Here is a 12,922-nt window from a genome sequence, read left to right as displayed (position 1 = left end):
TCATTAAGGGTTCAACAAAACCTCTTTAAAGATAAAATACATTTGACAAAACAAACATGATCAATCTATTTTATGGACTCACATATTAATATATTTGAAGTTTTCAATATTGATTAACAAAGTTTTTTATTTACCCATGTATTTGATAGTATAACTAATGTATTTGACGTTTCCAATCAAACTCCATGTATTTTATATTAAATATCATGTACTTCTTTTTCTTTTCTAACTCATTTCTAAGAAGAAACAACAATTTGCATCACCCATGTATTTAGTGGTAATGTATTTGAAGTTTTCAATATTGATTTCATTTTTTATTTACCCATGTATTTGATAGCATAACTAATGTATTTGAAGATTTTCCAATCAAACCCCGGTGTATTGATCATTTTAAAATAAATCGACATCGTGTTTGCCAAGTCTTCTACAGTTATAAAACAATTTGCATCACTCATGTATTTGATGGATTAATTTGAACGTCAAAATACTGATAAATATATGTTAAACTTACCAAGTTTCTTTATATATTTTTTCTCTTGATTGTATTTAAAACTACCCAAGCAAAAGTGGTCTGCCAATGGAATTAATTTGAACAAAATATACAAATATATAGAAAAACTTAAAAAAATACACCACCAACCACAACAATTGGTAGTTATATCATAGAACATACACAAATACATATATTTTTGCGTCTTGTTTAAAAAGTAGATTAAAAACTTTCTCTCTCCCTTCTTTGAACATGTAAGCATACCGCCATTACCACCACCACCATGGATAGTCATGAAGATAAAACAATCACTTCCAAAGAAAGTTGATTTTGTGGAAGAATAATAACACAAACTTATAAATTATTATTTATGTCCAAAGACTAAATGATAATAATGTGCTAGGTATCTTGAGATGGGCTCACTTTTACGTATATGTGTTTGATAAATATAGTTGTAAATTTATTTATCATTGTCACTTCCTTTTTTTAAATTATCTTCAAAAAATAAATAAAGATGGTTTATTTGTATGAAGTTTCTTGATTGGTGAGAATGGAAAACATATATATATAAAAAGAACAAATTATTGCGGTGTATTACCATTGAATACAATTTTAAAAAATTACATAAATATTATTAAATAATATATTTGAGTAATATAATAAATATCAAAGAAAAAAGGTGGAGAGAGAATAATGAATGTCTATATTACAGAATCATGTGATACTATGTTTCCATACAAGAACAAATAGTTAAAAACTAGTAATTTTTAGGTGTTATTTGTGAAATGGTAATTCACCTAAAAAATTATCGAGATGTAGTTGTATATAATAGTTAAAAATTATTAAATATATGTGGTATTTAGTTATTATTAGTAATTAAAATAAAAGGTAATTATTATCACTAATTATGTATTAGAAGTAGTTATAACACGTAAAAATTCCATATATTTATGCATAGATATGTTATCACTAAAGGAGCCCATATTATGATCTAACAAAGTATTAAATATTTAGGCTTATAAAGTAAATATCGATTATTATGGGAGTTACTCTAAATAAGTAGAAACCCGAATAATGTGCCTTTTCTTGGTGTGACTTTTTTTTTGCCCATTGATTTATGTCCAAAAGACTCTATAAATCGTTTAAACCTGAAAAGGCACTTAAACGGATTATTTAAGTATATGGTCCCTAAGTCAGATACAATACTTCTTTTCTTTTCTAACTCATTTCTAAGAAGAAACAACAAGAGCAGTATTTAGACTTAGAAGATCCTACTTCCTCCGATCGATTGTTACAATGGAAAAAGGTTAGTGTTCCTACAATTATTCTTCATCATCGTCTATTGATTTACTTGCGATCCTGTGTTGTTAGTTAAGTTTTTCAACAAATGGTATCAGAGCACAGTCTATTTAGATCATTAGACAAATTATGACTTTATTTTTGTAACCGATGAACGATATCTGAGAAAGATTTTTGCCGTTAGTTTACAAGAATTTTAGGACCAATTCCATATCTAGAAACGGTGTATTGATCATTTTTTCAAAATAAACTTCGACATCGTGTTCTGCCAAGTCTTCTACAATTTATAATCTTATATAGAACAGTACAAAAGATACGTAATGCTTTGATGTGATTTTCACTTTAGGGTACGGGCACGATTTGAGTTTTGCCGAAACGTCAAAAAAAGATTAACTGCATCAGTAATTGATACCAATTTATCTATGTCAAACTAAAACCTTTCATGTCCTGAGCAAGATTTCTTTATACATCTTGAATAAGTAGTAACTGTTGATTTTTGTCAAGAATGTAACCATCTTTTATAACATCAGGCTGTATAGCAGGTAACGAGTTTGCATTAGTGCCCAATAGTCCCTGATAAAATCTGAGAACCTCTGCTTCAATGGCCTGATCAGTATGCACAATATTTCCACTATCAGTAGTTAGATTTGCAATTCTATTTTGGGCCACTCTACTCTTCATCTTGGCAAAGAAAAAAGCTGAATTTGAATCACCAAGTCTGAGCCATTGGACCCTAGACTTCTGCCTGATGATGCTTTCCTCTATCTGAGCCCATTTTTCATATTCTTTTCTGAGTGGTTTTTCCACCTCAATCAGCTCTAGTTCAATTATATATATATAATCTCCTAATGTTTAGTTTGAAATGTAAAAAAAACTACAAAATCAGAATGAACTAATATTTTTAGTATTTTGAAGTCAACTAAAATATGTCAATTTGAGATTCCATTTATAGAATCCAATAATTTAGATCAACAAAAATAAAAAAGGAGAAATGACTCTCAATTACTCCTTTTAGGTTTAGGAGGTTTATTTTAAGACTTTTTTTTAGTTTAATTACTCTTCAACTCTAAATGGTCGATTCCGCCGCTGATATTTAGGACTTGAGCACTAATATTTGAGAATTTGAAACTGAAAAGATCACTTACTTTGATTCATATAAGGATTGATATTTAGGGGCAGGCATTAAAGGCGTGTTTATAGAAGAGAGAGATATCATGTTACTTCAATTAATCAAAATATAATAGAAAAATATTATATTAAGAAAAATAAACATAAATGTTCATATTATTCTGGAGTAATTGCTCAACATTGTTAGCGGAAGCTATGCTATTAAAAGACAATGCTGCAAGTCAAGTAAAATCACGGTTTACTCCAGTTCTGATTAATCCAATCTCTAGTTAGAAAGCATAAGCTACAATGAAAAAGATGCATGATTGTCGATCTTACTTAGCTAAATAAACAAAAACATAAACTCAATCCCAAAATTCATGCTTTAGAAATTAAGGTCTAAAGTTAGGCTTGGCTTTAGAAATTTTTCTAAGTACACAAAATTCTAAATAAAGAGAAAGAAATATAAAGTACAATTTACATGAAGCTTTATTTAAGGCTTATTACTCTCTTGTAACAAAGTTTTTAACAAAATTATAGGAATAAGAATCCTTACATAGTTACATGGATGGAAAGTAACAGAAATGTAGGAATCTTTTTTTCCTTTTTGTTGATTGACCGAAACTCTTTTAATGAAATGTTTAAGCGGCAAATATTAAGAATATAATTAAATATTAATTTGAAAAAAATAGTAAATTACTATTTTGTCGATTATAGAGTCTTTTAATGAAGGGCAAAAAGTTCAATCAACATTTCTAAGGTCCTTTGTGCTTTTAATATAGTATTTATTGATTGTGAGCATTACTTGTCTTATCTTATAGTGTCTTCTATATCTACTAATATGAACAATATTCCTGTGCTTAAAGACACAAACTTCAAGAAATGGAAAGTGCACATTATGATTGTGCTTGGTTGCATGGATCTCGACTATGCATTAAGATAAAAATGAACAAAAGGCCGCATATGAGAAGTGGGAGCGATCAAATCGCATGAGTTTGATGGTGATGCAACACTCAATTCCGGAATCCTTAAGGGGCAGTATAACAGAGGATAAAAATGCCAGAAATTTCCTAAAGAAAATTGCAGACCGATTCGCTGCTAACGAAAAGGTTGAAACAAGTACTATTCTTACTAAGCTTGTTTCAGTGCTATACAAGGGCAAAGGAAACATAAGGGAGTCTTCCTGCACAATTTAGTCGATTCAAAGTTTCATATAATACACAAAAGGAAAAATAAACTTTGAATGAGTTGATAGCTCAATGTGTGCAAGAAGATGATAGAATGAAACAAGAGAGGATGGAAAGTGCTCATTTGGCATCTCTGGAACTAAAACTGTTTCAAATAAGCGAAAAAGGAGTAAGAATAAAGAAACTGCAGACAGGGGAACATCACAACCTAAGGATCAAAAGAAACAGGACCCCGATTACTTTTGTAAGAAATTTGGTCACATAAAGAAATATCGTTCCAAATATGCTACCTGGCTTAAAAAGAAAGGTAAACTTATCAACTTTGTAATTTGTTCAGAAGTTAAATTGGCTATGGTGCCTACTAACACTTGGTGGATGGATACGGGTGCAACTACTCACATAAGTGTCACTATGTAGGACAGTCTAAGGAGCCGAATGCCGATTGATACTGAAAGATACATCTATATGGGAAATGGTAATAAGGTAGCTGTGGAGGCTATTGGTGTCTTTGGAATTCTATTAGATACTGGTTTTGAATTAGAGAAAACATTTGTTATACGTCATTTAGACGGAACTTAATTTCTATTTCTTGTTTGGACAAATCCGGATATATTTGTTCTTTTGTAAATTAAATTTATAGTACTCTAAATTCTAATGTTGATGGAACCGGTACTCTGATTGATAAATTATATAAATTACAAGACAGTCAAGCCTCTTACAACAATGAAAACCTGCATTCAAGTAATTTTGGTACTAAGCGTAGATTAACAAATGAGAATTCATCAATGTTATGGCATAAGCAATTAGTCACATTTCAAAACAAAGAATTCAAAGGCTTGTGTCAGAAGGAATTCTTGATTCCTTTGATTTATTAGACTTTAAAATCTGTATAGAATGCATAATGGGAAAACAAACAAATCTAAGAAAAAAATGTGCTTATAAGAGTAAAGAACCTTTAGATTTGATACATACAAGTATTTGCGGTCCATTCCCTACGGTTTTCTGGAATGGCCAACAATATTTTATCAACTTTATAGATGATTGCTCTCATTATGGCTACTTGTATTATTCATGAGAAGTCACAATCTTTGGACGTTTTAAAAAATTTCAAAGCTGAAAACCAATTAGGCAAGAAAATTAAAGCTGTCAAATATGATCGTGGAGGAGAATATTACGTCAAATATGATGGATCAGGTGAACAACGTCTAAGCCTTTTTGCTAAATATTTAACAGAGTGTGAAATTATTCCTCAATATACTATGACTGGAACTCCTAATCAAAATGGTGTAGCTGAGAGACGAAACCGAACTCTTAAGCATATGGTGAGAAGTATGATTGGTCTTTCTTCTTTACCTGATTCCCTTTGGGGATTAATTGAGTTCCAAGCAAATCAGTAGTTAAAACCCCATACGAATTATGGACAGGTAGGAAGCCTAGTATTAGGCACTTACATGTCTGAAGGTGTCCAGCTGAGGCTAGGCCTTACAAGCCCAGTGAAAAGAAACCGGATTCAAGAACAATTAGCTGCTATTTTGTAGATTACTCAAAGTTTCAAGTTTTATAGTCCCTCAAATAGATCCTTTTTCGAAATCGGGAATGCCAAATTTATTGAGAATGTTGATTATAATGGGAGTGATCAAAATAGACAAGTTGTGTTCGAAGAAGAATTTGTTAATATTTCTTCTACAATTATAGTTGATTGTGACCAGGTAGCTTTACCCAACACTTTTCAACCAGTAAATCAGGACTTTGACAAAAACACAATTATACCTATGACAAATTCCAATTCAATTGAGGAACCATCATCTGTTCAAGTTGATGTATCCCAACAATCTCAAGTTGAAATGCCTAAAAGAAGATCTAGCAGAGAAAGGAGAAATGCAATTTCAGATGTTGTTTATCTCCAAGAGCATGATTTTGACATGAAATTAGAAGATGATCCTATCACTGTTAGTCAAGCAAAATTATGCTCTTGCAGATAAACAACAACACTAATTTCACCTTTTTCTCTAAAAGGAAATAGTTAACCATATCCCATAAAGATATTATTTAATATTTAACATTAGCCAAAAGAAAAACCCAACTTAATAATTTACATTGATTGCTGGAGGGATTAAAATGTTTCCATGGAGTTACTTTTTGTACTAGAGAATTGCGCGGTATATTAGTAAATTTAGAAATGACCTTTTGCAAAGTAAGTCGAGTCAAATGAAAAAATTTGTGTTGCTTAGACCCCAACTTCTTTTTCCTACTAACAAATGATGTCAAAAGAAAAGAAAAGAACCATCACAATAAGTTGAAACGCCATAAAAATTGATTAGAAGGAAGGATAATGATCTTTTTGGATAGGGTGTGCCTGTCAAGAAGGAAAATACAACTTCATAAAAGAAGAGATAAATTAGTTGAAAGAGATCACCCTCTTCTGAAACATAAGTAGTATTCTCTTTATTAACACATAAGTAGTATCTCTTTATTAACACACAGATAAATTTTGTTAAGCTTAGTTTTGACCCTCAATTATATTTAAAATAAAACATTAGAGCACCTAAATGACAATGCTACCACACAGAATTATAAAATAAAGCTATTGTCAAATTTAGATTTCTCTCAGCATAAGTTTATATTATCATATTATAATATCGCTTTCAAAACGTAACATTTATTTTCGTAGCATATATCCCTTTCAAAACTCAGCATAAAAGTCGCCAAAAACACATCAGTTGTTATGAAATTATGAATGTCCATTTCTCAAATATAATGCTCCTTCCACCATGTTAATGGTTCTTCCTTTTTCTTCCACCATGTTAATGGCTCTCCCATTTTCTTCCACCATTTCATATATTAAATACATATGTATTACTATAAATTGAGGCATAAATTTTCATATGAGATACACTTGTAATACATCTTGGAAGAACAATAAAATCTCTCTCTTTGTCACTCTATTTCTATGGTTTTCATCCTTTAATATTGTAAGCTTCATTTTACACGTTATCAAAGACGAGACTCGCTATTATTTTGAGTTTTATTTTCTATCTAGCTCGTTGTGCAATTAATTGCACGAGTGAAAGATTATCAACAAGATGTTATGATTTAGCGGTTAAGCCCGGTCTTTGCTACTGTAGGCTCGCAGGTATAAGGTATGTGCATTTTTAAAGAAATCACTACCCATATGAGGTATGGACGCCTTCAAATATGTGCTTGATAATATTGCCTTTGTAAGTTCATCACAAGCTTGCTAGCTTATTTTGCAAGCATGTATATTTTGGTCAAATATTTAACATATGGGTACACTCCATGTTCTTTATTTCTAAAAACTTGTGATCCTTCAAAAACGTGCTTGCTATTAATTTAGATGAATATATCAAATCATATTTAACATTAGACATATGAGCTAATTCATATTTCAAAGAGGTATAAGATCTTGCGGTGCTTCATATGCGTAATTGGGAGGTGAGTAAATTATTACTCCACTTGTTTTTAATCTTGTTATGCTAATGATATCACTTTGTCGAAATGGATCCGAGAGAACCTAATTAGTTCTAGACCATTTATGCCTCAAAGTGTTCCGAAGAACAATATTGTTATAAGGGATTATGGTGTTAATTTTATATCCCTTAAATGACTAAGAATGAGAGTTTACAAGACACTCTTAAGTGATATGATTAAATTTATTTATGTCTATAACAAGTGGGATTATTTTTATGGGTTTATTGTCGGGACTAAATATGTATGCCTCAATTGTTCCCCAAGTAGCAATATCTTAAAAGAGGTTATAAGCTATCACGATTTGATATGCTTAAGACACGCCATAATTATGTTTTATTCGAAGAATGAAAACTTTTGATAAATGTTGCAAATATAGATCCATTTTCGAAGTGAATGTGATAGTTTGTAGAAAGGCTTTTAATTCTACTCCGAAGTAGTAGAATTATGAAATTTAATCCCGAGTTAATAAATAATCGAAAATTTATCACGAAGTAAAACTTTGAAATTTACTCAAGTAGCAAGACTTTAAAATTTACTCCCGAAGTAGAAAAAACTTCGCTCCCGGTAAAATTAAAAACCAATTATGTCTTCTTGTGCTTAAGCAAAATAACGAGTTATTAATGAACGTTGTATTGCAAGCACATTTGAATAATGTTTCATTTCGTGGATGAAGAAATACCACAACTGTCTCCGGAGAGACAAAATACAAGGAATATACATGTTATTTTTTGGTATGAAATTAAGACATAGCAACACGTACCTTGTACATTAAAACATCTTAAATAATTTTTTCAAAGTATCATTCTAAGGCAAAAGGGAGCGAGTAGAATGGCCTATAACCCATTAATACATTATGGTTAATTGTTATTGATTTCCTCGAAGGAAATAACAATTAATGTATTTTCCCGTGAAGGAATTAATAACTATGTGGTTGCCTCTTTGATACAAAATGTTCGAGATGATACAAAATGTTCGGATGTTAATGATGAATCTCCTTTTTGAAGAGATGTTTGAAATATTGAAGTTTAGAATTCAATGTTTGTTTCGTGATTTGATAGTGTCGAAATTTGCTTTCACACCGGAAGTATTTAAGAAATATTTGATAATAGAAATTAATGATCAAAGGCTCGTAAGAGCTAATTATTTATTTACAAGTATCATAACACTAGCAATGTCCAAATAATATCCGATTATTTATATATGATAATACCATTCATCGTAGATCGTAATTGGTACGATCTGTGTAGACACGAAGTTTACTACTAATAAAATTGGTTATCATGTCGAGACTACAAATGATCGGAATATTAAATATCTTCAAGTTACTATGGGTAAGAAATACACAAGTGAAATGTTACTCGAATTCACCACGATGAAGTTTATTAATATACAATTTCATGTTAAACCCGAAGTTTATTAAAAAAGAAATAGCACTCGTCGTCGTAAACTTGAAGTTTACGGGTACATATAATATCGCTGACAAGACCATTTTGATCATCCCGATTTAAATCGTATTGAGTATTAAAAACATAGGAAGAAGATTCTTCAAAAATTTGTTCGTGTTGCTTGTTCTCATGATAAGTTGATTACACCAAATTAATGTTGGGACCTAATCCCCAAAATTCGAAAAATATAAAAGGTGAACGTGGCCCCATTCACCCGCAATGTGATGTCTTAAATAGATGCATCTACGAGACGGTCACATGTATGTTTATGACATTTGCTCAAAATGATTGAGTTGGAAGCAATTTTAGAATATGTAATCAAGACAATCATCTTGATAATGCCGGTTTATATCTAAGTTGGTTTGGCACTAGATGCCTCCATAATCTGACTAAACCATTGCTTATGAGAACAATGTTGGTCGAGATATATGTTCGTATCAATAAATTTTGATAAATTCTCCCCTCATAGACTAGATATTTACATCTTTTAGCATTTGATGTGCGGTACATGATTAATGGATATACCATGATGCACCAGATGGATTTTCCAAAGAAAATGGGGACATATGTCACTAAAATAAGGGGGAGAGAATAAGCGGCTAAGAATATGTTGTGAATTATCATCGCATGATCCTCGATAATTCAGTCAAATCCGGAAGCATTTGCCGACCCAACTATTTCATATTTCAAAAATGCTTCTAATGTCCCCCAGAGTCTATAACATGCATGGAGCATGGTAGACCAAGTTCCAAATATAATAATCCTTGAAAAAGGAAGGAGCAAATGATCATAATAAGGAGGCAAAGTGCTGCTTGAAGAGCTACGACATAACACTTCATAAACCTTATTTCTCTCGAAAATAATGAAGTGATGAGATCTCGCAAGTTATGTCGAATTGCGAACCGATACAAAATGATATCTTGTTGACAATATCTTTGATACAATATGGCGCGCAATATTGTATAAAATTATGGAGGATTCGAGTTCTACGTTTCTTAAACACGTAGAAATAATTACCAAGTAAATGATGCATCTTGGTAAACGTAATGTTTATTGGACGGTCAAACATCGGAAAATGTCACATTATTTAATCGATGGTAAATGGCTTACTTGATGAAATTTAGATGAAAATTCCTAAAGGATATAAAAATCCGAAGCATTTGGTTTAAAGTCTCGGGAAATGTATCCAATGCATTACAAAGATCATTGTATGGTCTAAACAATGTTTACGGGCACAATCGTGAGTACTTGTAAATGAAGGTTATATAAATGATCTCTCCGTCCATGTGTTTTTATTAAGAAAACAAAATCGGGGTTCATTATACTTCTTTTATTCGATGACATAAATCTGAAAAGAACTCCAAAAGGCGATTGAATATTTGAAGGAAGAATTTGAGATGAAAGATCTCGGAAAGACAAAACTCTTCTTCTGGTTCGCAAATTGAACATTTCACAAAATGATCTTTATCCATATCAATAAGAGAAAGTTTTAAAAGTTTTACATGGACAATGCGCATCCTTTAAATATGATTGTTGCTCACTTGAAGTGAGTAAAGATCCGTTCCGATCAAGAAGAAAATGAAGAGGAAGGATAATGCAATTGGTGCACTTATGTATCTTGCTAACGCCACAAACCTCGATAGCGGTGTAGCAAGATATAGCTCTTCTCACACGAAGACATTGGAATACAACATATATTGCGATATTTGAAGGAATAGCGATACGGGTCCGTTTTATACTAACAAAAGAGATCTTGTTGGTTATGCGGACGCAGTGTTATTTATCCGATCCACATAAAGCTCGAAACAAAGCGTTTACAGCTATATCATGGCGATCCCAAAGCAAGCCCATTGTTGCTACTTTATTAATTCACAGAGAGAATGTGTGTGGTGAGATCGGTGATACATTCTCTGGCTTGAAATGTGAACACACGTATTATATGAAGATAATTTGCATGCAAGCTTGGGGAGGATTTATTAGAACGAAGCACATTTCAAAGTTATTTTTCACACAAAGGATATTGAATTCGTTCAAGTGACAACATTTGTTCACCAAATCTTTGCCAACTTCAACTCTGAGAAGATGATATTTAAGATTGGAATGCTACATCGAGATCTTGGTCTTCGTCGTGGGAGTGAAAATACGCGTTGTATTTCTTTTTTCCCTTAATCAAGTTTTGTATTGGGTTTTCTATATAAGGTTTTTCAAAACTCTCAAAGCGTATTTAGATATATGTACTCATTTCCTTCATGAGGCTTTTTAAGTTTTTATATCTATGGACATCCAAGGGGGAGAGTGTTATGAAATTATGAATGTCCATTTCTCAAATATAAACTTCCACCATGTGTTAATGGTTCTTCCTTTTTCTTCCACCATGTTAATTATTTCCACCATTTCATATATTAAATACATATGTATTACTATAAATATAAATTTTCATATGAGATACACTTGTAATACATCTTGGAAGAACAATAAAATCTCTTCCTCTTTGTCACTCTATTTTACGGTTTTCATCCTTTAATAAACTCTTTTAGCTTCATTTTATAACATCAGTTAGTTTCTTGCCTTGTTTTTCTTCCTAATTCTTTTTCAAACTTCCTTTCTTCTTTCTGCCCTTAACTTGGCACGTACAGAGGAACTAAAATCGTTGCTATAAACATTAACAAAACTAATTCCTCCAAAAATCACATTAAATATAAAACATCACTTTCTAATACACCAATATTTTAAAAAATTCATCTTCACCAATTACTACTTTTCACCATCTTCTTGCATGTAAAACACGCTAAATAATAAGGGTAACAAGACTCAAAATTCAACGAAAAGAAAAAGTGAGTATAATCTGAGATTAAGAATAGATTTTTTTTTTTTTGCGAGACTTCGATTTGTTTGTCATTTATAAAATTTATTATGATTTACATATAATAATACTAAGCACATACCCAAATATTTGTGCTGGAGAATTCAATATTACCGCATCTCCATGGCTTCTCCTATCACTGCCATCATTTCTGCCACCATTGTAGCCATATCGCCATTTTTTCCGCTTTTAAAGTTGTTCTCAATGGAATGTGCTCTCCCCATAATTTAAAATGGGAGTTTGTGAGAAAGTGTACTGCTCTTCCATTTGGTTTTATTTTTTACTGTTAGGGGAGGGCATTATGCCTTTATTTAATTTTTCTCTTTATGACATTTAATTTAATGACCACACTGAAATTGAGAATTAGAAACCGTAAGATAAATGAAATCTGTCATTAAATCAAATAAATAATTGAATAGGAGGTGTGTTGGAGAGGAAAAGATAAAGTTTCAACAGACAATTAATATAGCCCACGTTTTGGATAGTGAAAAGGCACCAGAAGTGTGAAGTTTAAAGGAATAAATGGGTTTATTACTTTATTTAGCATAATAATTAAAAGATAATTAGATTTTTTCATTTTATAGGGAAAAGGTCAAAAAAAAAAAAAAGAGTAGAAAAAAAGAGGAAAAAAAATGGTAAATGGTATTCTAGGCCATAAGAGGTGCCACATCACTTTGTCTATGCTAACGCACGAATATATCTTGCTTCAAATGCTACGAAATGCATACATAAAATGTAATCTTTCAACTACTTCAAATATTACGATTTTATCCAACATTACGTGTTTTTTTTAGACAATATTTTAGCTTCCAAAACATAAAAATCCATCAATATTTCGGGAATATTTTGTCGTTCAATAATTTACTGTTTTAATTTCCTGTTGTTATAATAAATATAAATAGATTGATATTATTATATGGGTTAAATGATGTTGTAACTACACCACATTGACATAGGATGCAGCAGACTATTTATTTAAACTTTATTAATTTAACTGAATAAGTTCATATCGAATAAAACTCTTAATGACTTATTAATTATA

This window comes from Lycium ferocissimum, chromosome 8 (assembly GCF_029784015.1).
Source record: "Lycium ferocissimum isolate CSIRO_LF1 chromosome 8, AGI_CSIRO_Lferr_CH_V1, whole genome shotgun sequence".
NCBI classification, from domain to species: domain Eukaryota; kingdom Viridiplantae; phylum Streptophyta; class Magnoliopsida; order Solanales; family Solanaceae; genus Lycium; species Lycium ferocissimum.
Note: the sequence above shows the minus strand (reverse complement) of the source record.